This window comes from Ochotona princeps, chromosome 12 (assembly GCF_030435755.1).
Source record: "Ochotona princeps isolate mOchPri1 chromosome 12, mOchPri1.hap1, whole genome shotgun sequence".
NCBI classification, from domain to species: domain Eukaryota; kingdom Metazoa; phylum Chordata; class Mammalia; order Lagomorpha; family Ochotonidae; genus Ochotona; species Ochotona princeps.
In genome coordinates, this window is record NC_080843.1 from 45240582 (window position 1) to 45259885 (window position 19304).

At 38.7% G+C, this 19304-nt stretch overlaps 1 long non-coding RNA gene across 2 annotated transcripts in view; it reads left to right on the forward strand.

Moving 5' to 3' along the window:
- The first annotated feature begins 2844 nt into the window (after positions 1–2844).
- The window catches only part of LOC131481566 (uncharacterized), a 95718-nt gene continuing 79258 nt past the window's right edge, over positions 2845–19304 (forward strand). Inside the window, exons 1-3 of one of the 2 annotated variants that reach the window (XR_009246401.1) lie at positions 2845–2962; positions 4203–4345; positions 11507–11630. This is a non-coding gene — a long non-coding RNA (uncharacterized LOC131481566). Of the gene's footprint in view, positions 2963–4181; positions 4346–11506; positions 11631–19304 lie in introns of both variants that reach the window. The other variant, XR_009246402.1, reaches the window with a different exon arrangement.

Consider the following 19304-nt stretch of genomic DNA (forward strand, 5'->3'; position numbering starts at 1 on the left):
CCATGTCTCCTATGTGGTCTCCTACGTGGATGTCAGGGGCCCAAGTACTTGGGTCATTCTCTGCTGCCTATCCCAGTTTACCAAGTAGGAACTGGATCAAATATGTAGCAGTGGGGACAAAAACTGGCACCCATATGGGATATCTGCATCTCATGTTGTGGCCTACCCACCATGCTACATAGTCAGCTCTGACAGTTTTCTCTTATTCACCAGCATTTATTGACTTCTATACGTGTAATTTGGCATGGTGTTTAACATGTATTAGGGTTTCAGTAAAAACAAATTTATTGAGAGAATTTTTGTTTACTGATTATTTAAGAAGTACTACCACTGCTGTGATGAGCTTTATTAGCATCAAATGCCAAGTCAAATGGAAAGAACTTGTTTGGCTTATCATAGCATGAATCCAATAGATTAATGAAAAAGATGAAATGAACATGAGCCTAAAACCATACCTACTATTGAAATGAACTGTAATTCCAAGATCAAAAGGGTGGGAAGACAAATAAAAATATATTGAATAAATAGACAGATGGATAAAAAAATTTTAAGCAAACACAAAAAATAAACAAAAATATGTGAAGTAATAATAATTCATGATAAATGACAATAACTAGGGAGAATCAAGATGGCGGAATAGGGTAAGGACACGTTTAAACAGATGGAGAAACATTAACCAGTATGAAGCAGAGAGGGCACATTCCAGGAAATAGAAGAGGACAGAACAACAGCAGAGGGGTACCTGGAGACTGACAGACACAGGAAAGCAGTAGAAACAACAGTGTGTTGTTACAGTGTCTGATACCCAAAGGCATTCAGCCAATGGCGATCAGAACTCCACCAGCAACCAGGTGGGAAGGTACATTTACCAGGAGCTCCAGAGGTGAGGCCAGACAAAGAACTACCCATCCAAGAACTACCACCCAAGAACTACCCATCCAAGAACTACCACCCAAAGAACAGACCATCGTGATGGTCTGTTTGATTTGACCAGGAGCAGAAACAAAGCCGCAGGTCCCAGATGTGCAGTGCAGGAACAGGGTGGATTTCACAGCCCAGTCTGCCTCCTAGAGCCAAATCAGGCACCATTTTGTTTAAGAAGGCAAAGGCAATGGAAAGGACTGAGCATGTGCTGAGCTTGGCTAGAACTCATTTCTGACTCAGTGAACTGCAACCATGTGGCACCCTACAGGTTCCACCCAAGACAGATCTAGGTAACCCTCAGACCTGTCAGCCAGCACATCAAGAACTCTAGTAGTGGCACATCAGGCCCCATTTCTTACAGTGTGGCAAGGAATTTAAGATTGCAGGGGACAACAGTGAGCTCTGCATGTGCTGAGCTTGGCTAGAACTCACTGAGCTCAGTGGATTGCACTGGTCCCACAGGAAAATAATACCAACCATGGCATTGTACGGGTCAAAATAGGTCTGTGTGGCCCTCACACATAATGGCCAACAGGTTCTAGCAAGATCAGCACCACCAAAAACCTGGCTATATAGGACACCTGGTGTCTCCCTAATCCTGGGACCTGCTCCAACTGCAAGTGGGAGAAAGATTGTGCAGACAATGGTGTAGTCTCAGTACAATGTCACAGAAGGTGGAGACTGGTGATCTAGGAGCTGGGGCTACGGAGACCATGGTGGAAATGTGACATAAGAACCCAGACCTGGAACTCGCTGGAAGATGTGGCACAAGTGACTGCAAACAAAGAGTCATGTGCCCGGCGTGATGGTGTAGTGGTTAAGGTCCTCGCCTTGCCTGCGCTGGGATCCCAAATGGGCACTGGTTCTAATCCCTGCAGCTCCACTTCCCATCCAGCTCCCTGCCTCGGCCTGGGAAAGCAGTCGAGGATGGCCCAAAGCCTTGGGACCCTGCACCCACGTGGGAGACCCAGAAGAGGATCCTGGCTTCGGATTGGCACAGCTCCAGCCATTGTGGCCGCTTGGGGAGTGAATCTTTGGACAGAAGATCTTCCTCTCTGTCTCTCCTCTCTGTATATCCACCTTTCCAATAAAAATAAATAAATCTTTAACAAAAACAAAAAACCAAAAAACAAAGAGTCATGTACCAACTGCAATAAGTAAAATCGAACTGTAGACTTGTGAATGACACAGCTGAGAAACCTGCCTCAAGGAGAAGAATCTGATAACCGGAAGTACAATGTCAAGAACAAAAAAGAGAAAATCATCAAAGAAGTGTGCCTAAAATGAAGTAAATATTCAAATATTTAACGAGTAAATTTGGACATGTTTTCTTTTGAAAATGTATTGTCATTTTCTTCTCAAGAAAGATTTTTCTTTTTCTAACTTAAATCCAATCTTTGTAACATTGGCTTCCGAATTGTAAAGCAAGTAGATACTAGTTCTTAATTCTTTAGAGAGTTTAATTTAAAAACATGAAATTGTGCAGAGCATGTCCTGGTGAAACAGCTTTTACCTTGAAAAAGGGTTTTATTTTCTCTACTGTAAAAGTGAGAAAATGGAAGCCTGCTTGTTTGCCCAAGGTATAGAGGAGTGAGAACACTTTGGCTGGGATGCAGTTTTCATCTGATTTTCTGTCCTGTCATTTTTGCAATAACCCACAGTCCGTTCTGAGTGCCCTGGTCCTTTTTTTTTTCCTCCTCACTGTAAACTGGGTCTAGCTCTCCCCACAGATTGTATTTGGGAAATGTCTCTGAAGCAAAGGGAGGGACTGTTAAAAGATCTCCAATGAACACAAAACACTTGGGTAGAGCTTAAAAGGCACTTCTGTTTGTTTTTTCTAGAGCTTGAGAAGAATCTTTGGGAGAAGATGGAATAAATGCCTAAGTTGTGGGCAGTTCTGTCATTGTCACGCTGCCTACTGCTGCACTAAAAGCTACTAACAATGGAAACCTGATGTCAAACTGCAATGTCACATTGACAATATTGTACTTACATTGGGAATATGAGCTCTTTGAAGATATTTTCATATTTTTAAAATGTAAGTGTTTCCCTCTTATTCAATAAAAATCTATGAGTAAATCTTACCAATCAGATTTGGTCTTGCAAAATAACCTCTCTGTTGTTTCCTTGATGCAGTTGTCTGTTGTTTAACAACAGGACACATTCCTAGATGTTTTCATCATTGTGTGAACATCATAGAATATTTCAGGATATTGTCTACTACATACATGAGCTAAATGAGATTTCTTTAATGCTCCAGGTAACAAGCCTTTATAACACATGACTGTGCTGAATATTCTGTGCTGTTCTAACACAATGGTAAATATCTGTGTATGTAGACATAGAAATTGATTGGACAAAGCATGGAATCATAGATGTCTGTGCATCATTTAAATGAACACTGAGGGCCCGACACTGTAGCCTAATGGCTAAAAATCCTTGTTTGGCACATGCCGCTGGGATCCCATATGGGAGCATTTCTAATCCTGACAGCCCTGCCTCCCATCCAGCTCCCTGCCTGTAGCCTGGGAAAGCAGTTGAGGACAGCCCAAATCCTTGGACCCTGCACCCACATGGGAGACCCAGAAGAAGCTCCAGGCTCCTAGCTTTGGATTGGCACAGTTCCAGCCATTGTGGCCACATAGGGAGTGAATCAACAGATGGAAGATCTTCTCTGTCTCTCCTCCTCTCTGACATTCCCATAAAAATAAATCTTTAAAAATAAGTAATTAGATAAATACAATTTTCTTAATTCTTTTTTGATAAATAAAATATTGTCATAGCTTTACTAGCAACTATCTTTTCATTATTTTTCAAGTTTGTGTAAGTAGCTTTATTGGAGTTGTACTAATTCAAATTTTTTCCATTGCACCTTCTCCCCTGTAATGCTTAGGATTTGCAAATGACAGTTGGTAATTGGGATAATCAGTCTTCCATCTTTAATTCTCTCCACCCCAGCCAGTGAATCTGATGTTTCCTGTTGATCTCTGTAATCATTATTTTTTGATAGAACAGATTGTATAGTGATTATAAAGAATGTTTTTCTAACAAGGAGGAAAGTTTGTAATAGAAAAAGTAAAGCGTGATTCAATGCATATGCAATGTGAACCCAACTAAATGATATTTAGATGTTTTGGTTCGATTAAAAAAATATTTTTACTCTCCTGGAATATTGATAGTCCCCACTCTGAGTGGTGAGATCATGAGTAAGTTTTTAAACATATTTCTGTGTACTTTTTTCATGTTTCCTATAACAGGTATTTATTGTCTTTCACCAGACCTGGGTCAGAGCCAAAAGCCAGATAACAGACCACAGGGACCATGTTGCTGAAAAGCTCTTGCTGTTGCCAAGTGCCCTTTCTGCAGAAACACTTCCCTTGACAGTTCTGTCTTGCAGTTGGTGGTTGCCAGCTCCTGGCAGGTATGTGTGGGAAAATGAAAGGGCAGGTCTGGCAGTCTGGTTTCTCCTAGAAAAGGCCAGAGTTTTCTAAGTGTATGGTTAAAAACCATGCTCTGTCATTATGGGTAGAGTGGTAATAGCACCTGTGTCCAAATGGGAGAAGAATATCTGGAACCTATGTCACTCATTTCACTCTGCAGCTTCAGCTTCGGTTTTCTGAGCTAAGATACTTGAACAAACTCTGATCTGGTTAACTCAGAGTAACAGGGGAATATTCAATAGATGTATTTTTTTAACATCTGATTGCTTGATTATGCCAACTGTTAAGGACCTCATAATATTCTCCCAAGTATCATGATAATTTAGGTATAAATGTCTCCTGTTCATTTTTTTTCACTTAGAATGCGGCTCTTGATCATGCTTTTCTAGGATAGATAGACTCATGTATGTGCCTTTGTGGTTGTGTGTATGTATGTGTGTCTGCCCTCCATCTTTATCTTTTTATGTTGCTCTGAGGACTTCATTCATTATTCTTCATTCTAGAAAATGAGACAGAAGAACTAAATTCTTGAAATCCTCAAAGGGTTAGTCAATAATTATCCCCTTGTGAACATAGGCAGTCTCAGCTGAGAAACATGATTTATGGGACCATATAGGTCCCTAAGACCAAATCATTCATCAAATATTAATGAGTAATTTCATAGGGTGACTTTTCTGCTCATTCTTCAATAGAATTGAAGCCTAAGCAATTATTTGAAAAGCAAGGGAGTAGATTCTTGTTTAATTGAAGGATCATCTAATTATTTGGAAGACCTGGTACAATAATCCTAGCGATTTTCTCCTAAGTTAAATTTTCTTACAGCAGATAAATTGTTGTCTTTTCTCATGGCAAGTAAGCATAAAGAAAAGACACTTTCAAGGGGTGATTTTACCAGCACTAACGAATAGAGCTCAGCTTTATTTATTAAACCTTATTTCCCCAAATCTAGTCTCTACCTTATGAGTTTTTTGAAAGTTGAGGTGCTACAGTTCTGATAATCACTTCTCTATGATCCCTTTGTCTACGTGACTATACTGACAATCACTTAGTTTGACCCAACTTATGACTCCACATTCCAGTTGTCAGTATAGAAAGAAAATTATTGTAAAATATTTTATAAATGATGGTGAAGTGCTAAAATATCAAGATTATACTATGGGTTCCTTAAATTGGTACTAATCTGATGTTTTCACATAACTAATAACACAGTGTCTTTCATGTATGTGACTTGAAGATGGAGTATAGGATCTCTACTACTATAGGACTGTGGGGTTATCTTCTGATCACCAATATATCTCCATAAAGCCAATACGGCAAAATGTTTTTTTTTTAAATTATCAGAGGTAACAAAAAAACAAACAAGCAAAAACCCTAGCACCCCAAGAATTTATAGGGCTCAATTCTAATTCAGTGTTCTGCTTTGTTACTCATTCCATACCTCAGAAGTGGTATAACAACTAGTTGTAAATATGGAAGAGGATTATTCTAGTCCAAGTTTCCTCTGTAGCTCTTAAAGACTTTACTTTAAGATACTCACTTTGAGGCCCAGGGATAAAGAGGCCCATTCCATTCTCACATTGTAATTTAGTTAGGTCACAGGTGCCTTACCTTTTACAAGTATTTAGACACGTAACTCATATTTGTTACTCTAGCGTGTGGAAAGCCTGGTATGAGGATGAGCTTTAAATATGAGATCATTTAGGATTCCTGGACATGCCAGATATTGGCAGCAAGCCATTCTCTATGGAGATGTTTGTCTGGTATTTAACACATGCCAAACTTTGGCATCTTTGGCAAGAGAGAGATAACAGATTTTCTGTTCAACATAAATGATGCTTCTTTTATATAAAAAGTCAATAAAAGCTCAGTTTGAAACCAAACTTTTTCCCAATGTGAGTAAGTGTTCAATTATTTTCTCATGTAAGCTTTGAGATAGCTCTTCTTCTTGTAAAGTTTTGTATCTCATTTCCACTACAGATGTCTGTTGCCTTCAAAGCTTTCACAGAGAATTTAATCCTTGGCAGTGAAAAGAAAGAATCCCACAGGAGTAAATCACTGGGGTAGGAGGAAGGACTGGCCAAGTTGAAGGAGTTTAATTTGAATTGAAAATCCTTTAGTTATGCCAGCGATGTGAAATTATCAAAGAAACAAAGATCTTACATTGTAAAAATAGGCAAACCTCTGCGTTGCAGATAACACGTTCTCTAGTGCTCAAAATTGTGATGCTCATCCTATAATAGCTTATTCTTGAAAAAAAAGAAGGGACCTTCATCTTTCAGAAATCCATTGCACTCTCATGATGTGATTATATTTGCTCCTAGAGACAGAGATGTGCCTAGCTGATTGAACACTAATTTGCACTTTGATTCAGGTTTAAGCTAGAATTGTTTGTGCCCAATAGTTACTATTTTGGGAACTGAGAATATATTCTCAATACATCTCATTCCAGGCTTTGATTTCAGCATTTATTCTCCGTGGTTTTCTTTATCCTTGGCTGTACCAATTAGAGCTGTTTGCTTGCAAGCAATGGTATTTATCTTGGGTAAACTTAAGCTAGAAGGGAATTTATTGGGGGGAAATTGAGGAAAGATCCAATTCTTGAAAAGGCTGAAGACCCAGTGTTGGAAAAGGCAGTGCAAGTGGCCCACTTGGTTATCACAGCGGGACATCTTGGCTGTCTCAAAGAGAATAAATGATTCAAATTCCCGGAAGTGAACAGTTAACCAGCTTTTCAGGGTCAACTTCCTTTTCCTTGGCTTAAGGAATGTAGGGCATTTGAATAACAGTCTCACCAGATAGCATCCAAATAGAAGGATTTAATTCCCTAAAATCAAATGGAATAAGGTAGACTGAAACCTGGACAAATAAAATGAATAAGTAAAAATTAGTTACAGAAAATCCTAATAAGTATCGCCTTTGCCCCTTCTATTTTAGTATTTTTTCTCCTTTTATGTGTTTACCTGTATTTTTTTCTCCCTTTTCTTGTCCTTTAGATTTTTTCTGTTGACTTTGTTGTTGTTGTTTCTACTTGCTTGCTAGAAACTTGATAATCAAAAAAATTTTATCACCGAAACAACTGATCCTTGTGGTCAACTGCCATTGACATGGTATGATTTTAGAAGACATATTCCTCAATTTATCTGTTACAAACTGCCAAATCATTCAACAGTCTGCCATTATATCTGGAATTTAATTGTTACAAATTAATCCCTTTGATTAAACCAAAATGCTTCAAGAATTTACCATTGGAAGACATTAGCCTATTATTTGTTATTTCTATCTTTGCATTAAATCAACCTATGTTATCACAGAAAGCCAAGGAACAACTCACCTGGCCAAATTAAATATGGGAAAATAAAATTAGCATTTACCAAGGAGGCATAGATTAGAGGTGTGACCTCAAATCTTTTTCTCTGTTGCTGTGTGACTTTGGCCAAATGGTTTATCTGCTTCCAGCTTCATTTGTCTCCATGGTGAAATGGGACTCTAATTTTTATAATAGTTGATTGTGAAAAGTCAATTAAATTATATTTGTCTGACTTGTAGCAGATGTTCATTAAGAAGGAGAATACCTCCTTTTTATTTGAGGAGCACCTACTGAACCTCACACTAATTAAGATAACCAGAAAGCAGTGGGAGTAAAATAGATGTGCTTCCTAATTTCTCAGATGTTTTCTTCTACTAGGAAATGTACATACTTGGAATTTAATAAAGTATTGATATCAATAGATATCAATAGCAATAGATACATTACTGAGAGATTCACAGACAATGGCACTAACACTACATGAATTAAACACGAATTGGTTAAGGGAAGTATTCAGAAATATTCTATAGATGTCAAAGGGAACCTGATGGAGATATGTAGGCGTTTCCTCTGGATACTCAGGAGAAGCTGTCCCATCTCTCACTTAAACTAAGAATTTTGTTAAAGAGATGGTATTTCTGTGAAATTGAGTAAGAAAGAGAGTTTCAGCTCTAGGATTTGGGAGATTGAAATAGCATATTTGAATGATGTAGGCACTGAGTGAATCTATGAGCTATAGTTGTAGAGCTCAAAATCAAGACGCAAGATGATAAAAACTCCAACTTTAGAAGAATATGTTTAGTGGGTTTTTTTCTTTTTAAAAAGATATATTTATTTGAAAGACAGAGTTACAGAGACAAAGAGGAAAAGATCTTGTATCAACTGATCACTTCCTAAGAGGCCAATGGCTGGGGCTGAACCAGAGCAAAGCTAGGAGCCAAGAACTTTCTCCAGATCTCCCACAGGAGTGCAGGGCCAAGGACTTAGGCCATCTTCTGCTACGTTTTCAGGCACATTAACAGGGAACTGGATCAGAAATGGAGCAGGGACCTGAACCAGTGCCCATATGAAATGCTGCCAGAGCAGGTTGCAGTTTAATTCGCTATGCCTCAAAGCCAGCCTCAAGCTTAGTTTTTATCAATTGCTTTTGCACATTTGTTAGTACTCCAGTGGCAGAGCTTTATTTAACAGGAAACCCACACCTCACATTGGAATACTTCAGTTTAATTCCCAGCTTGGACTCTTGACTCCTGCTTTCCACTAATGCAATTACTACTACAATTACTCAAGTAATTGAGTTGCTGCCACCTAAGTGAGAGACCTGGATTGAGTTCCTGGCTTCCAGCTTCTACCTAGACCAACTCCAGCTGTTGCACACATTTGAGGAGTAAAACGGCAGACAGAAGCTCTTTCTCTATCTCTCTAACTCTGACTATCAAATAAGTAAGTAAGTAAATAAATAAATAAAAGTCGTCTGACAGCTGGTAAAATGCATACAGACATACGTACATACATACATAAAAGTACTCCATTGTTTCAGCTTGCCTTGCTCTCAGGTAAAAACTGTACAATATTTGTGGCTCAAAGAAGTCCTGTATCTAAGTTCTTGGTGATGGGAAGGAAGCTGAAGTGTCAGTACCTAAATGCAGGGACACCTTTTGATTCCCTTCTGTGGGAGTTTTAGTAGCCATCTTGGAGCATAGATGGCCTTGAGAATGGGCGCCAAGTACAGGAATGCAATAAGCTGGAAAAGCCTGGGGCTCCTTAATTTACAGCGTTCCTGCCAAACTAGAGCTGGCAATATCCATACTGAATGGCATAATCTAGAAATAAAGTGTCTAGTCAAAATCACTATTTCAGGGATCTTTATTTTTCACCATGCAGTCAGATTTCATTGTCACTGATATGTAGGTTTGATGATAACCTAAATAAGACAGATTATAAAGTAAACTTACCACATAGTTGCTCTGTTCTGGAGGCTTGACCTAGACTGATGGTTAGATTTATGGAAAGTTACTCTAAACTTGAAAATGCTGTTATTTTTATGGAACACATGCTCAGGTAAGACAGATCAAATCAAAACAACTTTTTTCTTTTTGACACAGAGAGAGAGACTTGATGGGAAGAAAACAAGATGGAAAGTAATGGGGTGAGTGACTACTATTTAATGTAGAGTGACTGGAGAAGTCACTTGTGATAATTAGACATCTGAACAGAAATGTGAAGGAAGCAACGAAGAGCCACACATATACTGAGAGGAAAAGAATTCCAAGTAGTGGGAATAAGGGCAAAGGGCTTGATAATGGAGCCTGCTTAGAGTGCATGGAGACTAATAAATTTAGAAAAACTGAAAGGAAGGAGTGTTTCCTAAGAATGCTAGGCATAAGAATTAATATCCCCTCCCCTGCATTTCCCCCTTTTGTTATCTGATATCTGCATGCTATGATTATGGTCAGACTAGGAACAAAAGAGGACTGGTGAAAAGACAGAGGAAGCCTGACCCTCACACAAAGGGGTCTCCTGTGATGTCAGATACCCCAGGTGAAAGGCCATCCTGCTTCACTTTATGATTCAAGCCCACCATGGTCCTACTCCTCATAAGGTGCTCTTATGCTATTCCAGAGGGTCTGTTTTAACCAATGATAGTATTGCAGAAATACCCCTAGTTTTTCAGTTTCAGAAATACTGGTTTACAGATCCCTGATATAATGGGATTCTTTAATATACATTTTCCTAATCCCATCAGTAAGAGCACGGATACCCACAATGAATGCTTGCCTCCTGATTGCTGGCATAGAATGGGGAATTAAATCATGAAGACAGTAATCCTCAGAGGGTGTACAAGTGAGGATAAGACTGAAGAAACTCTGGATAAGTTCATATTTTTTCTGGTCACATTATTAGAAATACCCAATTTGCTCATCTATGACGTGTTTATTAGCTCATTTGTTATAGAATCAAGAAGGAATAACATGTGACACATATATATTCCAAGAACTTCTGTTCTGGGATCCTGCACCTACATGGGAAACCCAGAATAAGCTCCTGGCTCCTGGCTTCAGATTGGCTCATCTGCAGCTGTTGTGGCCATTTGGAAATGAACCAGTGGATGGAAGACCTTTCTGTCTGTTCCATAAATCTGATCTGCCTTGCCAATACAAATAAATGAGCCTTTTTAAAAAAGGAGTATATATTATGAAAGCCATAATTAAAATATAGTCGTGCAAAAGTTTTGATAAAATACTAGTAGTATTTTAGTGTCTGCTAGCATTTTAATGACTGGTAGTTCAGCCATGTTATTGAATGCTAAAGTTAGCCTGGGTAGCATGGACAGTGAGGTGTCACTCATAACAAACATTAAGCTAGGGAACTATTACAGAGAAAACTGATTTTTCTCTTATCTTGCTCACATCCTTTGCTTCCTGTGCCCCAGTTTCATGTTATTAATGTTCCTCTGCTCATTCCAAACTGGCCATGCTACCGTGTCTTCTTTTCAATGTAATACCTGTAGAAAATTCTCATTTTTATTTCTCTGTCTGCCCTTGTGAGAAATAGAAATGTTATGTGAGAGTGCCTTTACAAGCCTGATTTCTGTACCTAGCTACTTCTGTTCCTATTAGCTATTAAAAAGATTTTTGTAGCACCAAACCTCAAGCAAGAGGATGAGCTCCAAGGGTACTCCAAAATGTTTGTTGAAAAAAATAGAAATAAAAATCTGAAGGGTGAATGCTTGATGTAGTGCTTAAGTCGCTGGCTAAGATGCCTTTGTTCCGTATCAGAGTGCCAGAGTTTGATGCCTGGCTCCACATCTGACTCTGACTTTCTGCTCGTATAGACCCTGGGAGGTAGTGTGATGGTTCAAGTGACTGGATGCCTGCCAGGGCCACCACAGGAGAGACATGAATTGAACTTTTAGCTTCCAGTGTGGACCACAGACCCAGGACTGTTGCAGTCATTTAGTGAGTAAACTCTTTCTTTTTCTCTTTCTCTATGCCTCTAATAAATATATATAAAATATTTATAACTATATTTATATATATAGTTATAAGTATATGTATGGGTTTGTTCTGGTGCAATATTTCATAGTACACAGAAAACGCATATTACCAAAAATACCCCAGCATGTATTTCAAAGAAAATTTCTGTGCTAATAAAACTCTTCATACTTTTAATTCAGGTTTGTCATGAAGTATTTTCATATTTTAGTGCTCTTTTTATAAAAAAAAGAAGCCTACAGGATCTACCTTTAAAAATAAGATTGTCTTTGGCCTGTTGTTAAATTCAGGAGAAAGTTTAAGTTCTATCTCAAGGCTCTACTTCCCTATCCCTCCCAAATTACTTGCTGTGGTTATTTTGTGTGTCTGATCAGCAAATATAATAATTGAAGCTGAAACTTCCTAGCTGCTGCCTCATCGAGGATTTGTTGTTTAACACTTTTATGTCATCCTAGTGAGGGCTTTGAAGACAAAGTAATTGTATTTTAACTTTTCTGAATAGACTTTAATTTTATATTTGTATCAAATTTATTTGACTTGAAAGTCAATTCAAATTAAAACTGATGTGTCTCATAAATGAATTTTGTCTTAGAATGAGAAATTATTATTATTTGTTCAGTAAGTTTACTCAGTAATAGAAATCGGAGTACAAGGTGTAGGCAGGGCATGCACACCTCTTCTACTGTGGATGCAGAGTAGGGATGTGGCTATAAAGGTGACACTTGGAAAAGCTGGTACCAGGGAAGTTAAGAATTACTCTGCCAGTTTCAATGTTCAGAACCTGCCGAATGTGCTCTTGCTTCTTAGATACCTTAACTTATATCTGATCCTTGACACCCAGCTTCTTTGAGAGAAGATGAAACCAGAGTATTAAACATATTTGGTAAGTGTTCTATAACTGGCAAGAGCAGAGTCTCTATGTTGTATGTAGTGGGAGCTTTCAGCATTCTCTTCATCTAGTGTCTTGGGCAAAGGCCAGAATGCAAGTGCCAACAGATTTCAGCGTGAATAGGGGCTTATCTGCAGAAAATGATGGAAAGACTGGTTAACTCTTCCAGCTCCAGATAATATTTTACGTTTTATGTCATTGGGCGCATGTTCCATAAAAACAGTAAATGTGGAGTAGCTTACTACATAATAATTCTATCTATGCAGATCAGTCAAAAGTAGAAAATGTTTTATAAATTATATTTTCATTTATAGCTAGTGTTTCATCCACAAAAATTATTAGTAGGGATTTTTCTTCCTGTTTTTCAAGTAGAATATAATACCTCTTACCCACTCCAAGAAAAAAAAGCTTTTCCAAAAGGCTTTGTAGCGTGAATTTAGGTCTAAGCAGAAGGAAAAAAAAAAGCTTCCAAATTCATATTAAGCCAGGTCCCCCCAACCCCCGTGTACTTTCATTGTTTGTATGCATTATTGTTTTTATAGTGTTCTTTCTTGAAAGCAGAAGTATACAATACTTCCTCACTGGCCCTCAGGAAATTAGGTTAACTAAGGCTTGAAAAACACATTTGAAAATAAAGTATGTTAAACCAGAAATGATTTCTAAATATTTTACCCCATTCTGTGTATCACTAGTGGTTGAAATGCAAAAATAATAATAATAATAAATAAATAAAATAGAAAAAGGAAAGTTAAAGGACATAAGGAAAGTAGGCAACTTAAGGGTCAGTAATCAGTAGGATTCCCTGGCCATCAATGGGGAAGGAATGTGAGGCCCTGTTGGGAACTAGACTGCTGTTCTGGAACATCCCATTGACACATTCCTACAGACGCTGCTTTAGAAAAACTACATGGTCATCACATGTCATTGAGTTGAGTCCTGCATAGACAGCATTAAACTCATCACAAAGAGCTTTTGCACTCGTGTCACGTGCACAGTTAGTGCAAGGCAGCATTCCATGCCACTTGGGGTGAACAGCTGAGAGTGTCAGCTCGTGTGCTGTGCCGTGTTTCCAGTGATGTCTCCTTGTCCTCTTCTGTTTGAGTAGCTACAGACTGTTTACTTGCAGCATGTAATTCTGTGCTCTTGTCATTTCAGTTTTGTTTTTACCAATTGTTTTCTATGTTGTATAGAAGTTAAGCATCACAATTAATTTATCAAGCATAATATCCATTAGGGGAATTACCGTTTGAGAACTGTTTAAATTTTCAATATATTTACCAACCAATCTGTTAATTGAAGAATTGGCAGCCATTATACTTGAAGTTACTGTAATATGGAGCCCATGTAAGATGCCATAATTGGATGAAATTTTTGAGCTGTTGAAGCTGACATTCAGTATTCCTTTCATGTTTAATCATTGGTATTCACTGTATACTACAAGGTACTAGGAACTCAGCTTATAATTCCTTTTTTGTATATGGCCTTATTTTAAGGACACTTCCAAAGTGTATTTGGCAACTTTTAACAGGCGATGTGTTTCTCTAAGATTTTGGTACCATGAGATTTAAACAAAGTATGTTTAAATGAATAAAGTCTCAATAAGCAAAAATTTAATTGAAAATAAAGAGTGGTCATGGATTAGGGTACAGTCTATACAAAAATTCTCCAAGATAGAGGCTAAGACTGTGCTCAGATTGTCCCTGAAATAAGCAAGACAGAGGCATTTGACTTCGAAGGCAAAACGGAAGCAGGACTAAGGAATGGATGCTAAAAGGTAAATTTGAGGCTGTTTGCTCCCCTACCTCTGCTGCTTCTAATTTTGCTCACCTAAAGAGCTTCCGGTTTACCTGCTTTCGCTCTAATAAAATTATTGGCTGTAGCAATTTACTTACAACATCAGTCTTTATTTAAAAGAAAACTACAAAAAAATGGTTACTGGTACTGCCCTCCCCACTGCAATTCAGTTGTGCTGAGGAGAGAAAAAGGAAAGAAGTATCTCTCTAATTTACCAAATAAATAGCTCTCTGGTGTCGGGGAAAAAATGAAGTTGGAAATATACAGTGTTAAGGGAAAGCAGAGATTGATTTACAGCTGAGACACAAAAATCCTGGCTTATGTTTCTAGTTCCAACACTGACATACCTCACAAAAATCCTACTCTCCGTGTCTGAATCAAAAAGGGTTACTTCTGTTTCTTCAGTTGTGGTGGCATAAGCTTTAGTCTTGGAAGCACCAAGAAAACATTTCAAACAGGAACCCTGGCAACCTTGAGCAAAACTGGAACTCCTTTCAGCTTTTACCCCTAGAGGAAATATTTACATTTTGGATCTGGATCCCATGAATGCAAATATTATCCAGTTATTTACAGGGTGTAGCCCATTGCATTTCTGTTGTTGTTTCAGTCAAAATAGTTCGATGTCTATGAAAACAAACAGTTGTATAAGCAATAGTGGGGAGGCAGCTTGCAAAAGATGGTATATTTCAGAAAGAACTGCCTGGCCTAGGCTTGGAGTTTGTCTAGGAGAGTAATGAGACTTGAGGCTAAAAAGTCATTGGAGAGGAGTTACAAAGAAACTTTAGTGTCAGCCTGAAAATAGCAAAAGCACTAGTCAGTTTATATGCCAACGAGCATGTGTCGGGCATAATGCTTCGACTTCCCAGGGGTTGTTGTGTGCATTCCTCACAAGCGGGGTGGCTGCTTGGTAGACATTGTTGCCATGAGAATTATTATCTCCCTTTTACTGAGTTTGGAGAATGTAGATAACTTGCTCAGGGTTGCATAGCTGGTGAGTGGCAAAATTAGAATTTAAACCCAGGTCACTCCGACTCCTTAAGCTGTACTTTTAGACAGCTAGAAAGTAGGATTTGGTCCTACCAAAAACATTTTTTTAATCAAAATGAAATATGCAAGCAGGGTCAAACAGTCCTAAAAATGTTCTTATGAAAGGCAGGAGTACTCTTTTTTCCCTTGCTCTTTCATTGTTTCCTCCAGACAAGTCCCTTGTTCTTATTCTTATTAGTTATTACTGTTTTGCTCTAAATCTTCTCATAACATTCTGGACCATTGTTTCTTGTTGCATGTTATTTACTTCCACTATATATGATAAGAACTTAGCTCTTTTTCCACTTCTCTACCTGTACCACTAATATATCCATCATATAAATATGCAATTCTATTAATTAATATTCATCATTGCCTTGATGAATATTCATTTTTGAGCCACCCAGTGCTAACTGGTACATTTCTTTTACACTTTTGAATAACCTTTTGCTTTTCTTGGATTTAATCATTTTGCTTTGTTTTCTATCCCCAGAATGTCCCCAAAAGGTGAAATTTCCATTTACTGATTTAAAACATGCCATGTATCCTATGCATTTCATGTTTTCAGAGGCAACTGCCCCAGAATCCTCTGAGCTTATCTCATTGGGATCAACTGCTCCCTGACATCTAATGTTGCCATATGCTGGGGTCTCTTGTCATTCCCTTAAATATTACCTCATCTCTTCTCTTAGATTCCTGAATCTTAGGTCATAAGCTTTTCTTTACTCCTTTCTGTTCTTTCAGAGAATGCATAGTATTTCTGTTTGAGGACCATGAAAGTGAATATTTGAAGAACTTGAATTTTCAAAAAGATTGTCCTTAAATTTGCTAGGCATAGTTGGAACTAGGACTCCAGGGTAAAATACAATTTTTCCGTTAGGTTTTGAAGGAATCATCCCATTGCTTGCTCCTGATGCCTGATATCAGTCTGACTCTATCATTTGCTTGTAATGTTGGGCCTCGGTTTCATGTGTGCAAGTTTGGTATTTATGGATCCAACAAAATCTTAACTGAAAATACTGGAGGAAAAATCTGAACTGTATTGAATATGTACAGACTTTCAATTTCTTATCATTATTGCCTAAATAATAGAGTGTATTTACATTTCATATACATGGTATTAGGCACTAACAAGTAATCTAAGGATAAATTGAAGTGTAAAGGAGGATGTGAATATGCTATATAAAAATACTATACCATTTTATAAGTTTTTTTTATTTAAAAGATACAGTTACACACACACACACAGAGAAGGAGAGACAGAAAGTGATCTTCCCTCTACTGGTTCATTCCCAAATGGCTGCAATGATTTGGGCTAGGTCAAACTGAACCCAGGAACTCCATCCAGGTCTCCCTGTGGGTACAAGGGACCAAAGGACTTAGACTGCTGTTTTCCTAAGCACATTAGCTGGATCAGAGGTGGGGCAGCCAAATCTCAAACCAGTGCCCATGTGGGATGCTGGCATCGTGGGCAGCAGCTTAACTAGCTGTGCTACAATGCCACCCTCAGTACTGTGCCATTTGATAGAATTTGAGTATCTTTGGATTTATGGTGTCAAAAGTGTTTCTGAAATCAATCCCTCAAAAAATCCCTCCCACACTTTACTGTCTTATCTTTTGTTTTCTTAAATTCTGAGTTGAAGTGCCTTGTTGTGAGTGTGCATTGATCCTCCATGCTGGGAACGTGATGAACTTTTCAACCTGACAATTATGATTTTCACTGTTTTGGAATTTTTAAACATGATTGTAATAACTTCTTTGCCTCTGCTTTCTGTGAATCTGTTCACCTGCTTAAGTTCCTACACTGATCTTTTCTGGATTGTGATTATTTTTGCATTGTGATTATTTTTTCATATCTTTTCAAAATTTTTATTTATTTTTATTTAAAAGTCAGATGTACAGAGAGACAGAGAGATCTTTCATCTGCTGGTTCATCCCCCAGATGATTTAATGACTGGAGTCAAGCCAATCCTGAGCCAGGAGCCAGGAGCTTCTGCCGGATCTCCCACATGGATGCAGGGTATCAAGGACTCGGGCCATCGGGCCATCGTCCGCTACTTTCCCAGGCCATAAACAGGGTGCTGGATGGGAAGTGGAGCAGCTGAGACACGAACTGGTACCCCTATCAGATGCCCAGTACTTGCAAGGAAAGAATTAGCCTTTTGAGCCACTGTGCCAGCCCCTCTACATCTTTGTTATTTTATTTTTCCCAATGATTCCTCATCTTTATCTTACAATCCTTTACCTAATGTTTCATTATATTATTCCAAAACCTCTTTTTTGTTTTCAGAAATTTCTCTTGTTTCATGATTGCATTATCTTGTCTGGTCTTCCTGAGGATATTATGTTTTTTTCTTCTGAATCATTTCCTCCAGGTGCCTCGCACTCCCCACTCAATAGCAAACCGATTCTTGGTTCTCTGTTCTTTCTTTACTACAGACTTTGTTAAAAGTTGGACTGAGAGTGGGCAGAGACATCTGTTAGGATGGCTATGTTCCTCAGCAGAGTGTCTTGGTTTGATTTCCAGCTGCAACTCCTGACTCTTTTTTTCTGGTGCTGAACCTGGGAGGCAGGAGTGATGACTCAATTAGTTGTGTCCCTAATACATATGTGGGAGATCTGGAGTGGCTCCTGGCCCCTGGTTTTGACCTGGCCCAGGCTAGGCCTTTGTAGGCATTTGGGAAGTATCCCCAGAGGTGACATTTCTCTCTGGCCATCTGTCTGCCTCTCAAATAAAATTTACATGTGGATACGGATAGTGAGCCTTGCTGTTAGGGTTGGGCTTTGGTGTTGGGGCCATCAGTTTAAGCAGTTTGATTGGATAGTGTGAAAGCCAATCCCATTGCTATGCAATTATTTTGTAGATGTAGCTAGCACATATAATCAGATGCATTGAAGGGAGCATTGCCCGCAATAATGTGGGTGGCTGAACTTCATCTTTAAGATGAAAAAGTAGGAGGTTTCCAAGAGTCTAGCAGTTTTGCTTCAATACTTTACCAAAAAAATTCTGCCTTGGTTTCCAGACTATTGCCCTGACCTACAGGCTTCATGCTCAAGATTACAACATCAGCTCTTGACAGAGTCTCCAGGTTCCCAGTTTGCCCAACAGGTTTCAAACTTTCCAGTCCCTACGATCACATGAGCCAAGCCCTTAAAGACAAATATCAGCATAAATACAAATGTATCTTAAATAGTTCTCTTCTGGAGGACTGAGCTGACATAGGCCCGCTCCCATTGTTTTGTGCTGGCCAGATTTCTTTGCACATGGTCTCTGCACTGAAAAGCCAGCCTGGCAGCCAATGGAATAAGAAAGTTGTGGGGGTTTTCTCAGTCTTCTGGTTTCTTTGTGGTAATCTCTTTGACCTACTCTCCAGAGGATCAAAAGGCTTTTTTTTTTCCAGAAGAAAAAAATCAAGAGGAAACTACCACCTGAGTCCTTTACTCTCCAATATTAAGCATAAAGGTTCATGAATGTATGTTCTGAATAACTTTAATTTTCTTGTACAGACTGGCTCTGACCTATTATGGTTCAACTCAGGATCTTTCGACTTTAGGATGGTGTGCAAGAAATGCACATTCAGTGGAAACGTACTCCAAAGTTTCAATTCTGATCTTTTCCCAGGCTGGCACTGGATGTGTGGTCCAACTATTAGTCCCATTGCTGTGGTGCCCATCAGCCCTGCAGTCACCATGGGGAACCATATGGACTCCACAGTGCACTGTGCTGCTGAGTCAGACTGGTAGGTTGGGTGGAGTAAATGCCTCTGCAACTTAGGACAATTGCGACTTGTAAGGTGTTTGTCAAGTTAGAACCCCATAGTAAGTCAAGAAGCATCTCTAAATTTTTTTCAGTGATCACCAACAACTGCACCAAAGTGATCAGAACAACTTACGATCCTGGTTCTGTGGCTATTTTACCAGTCACTGGG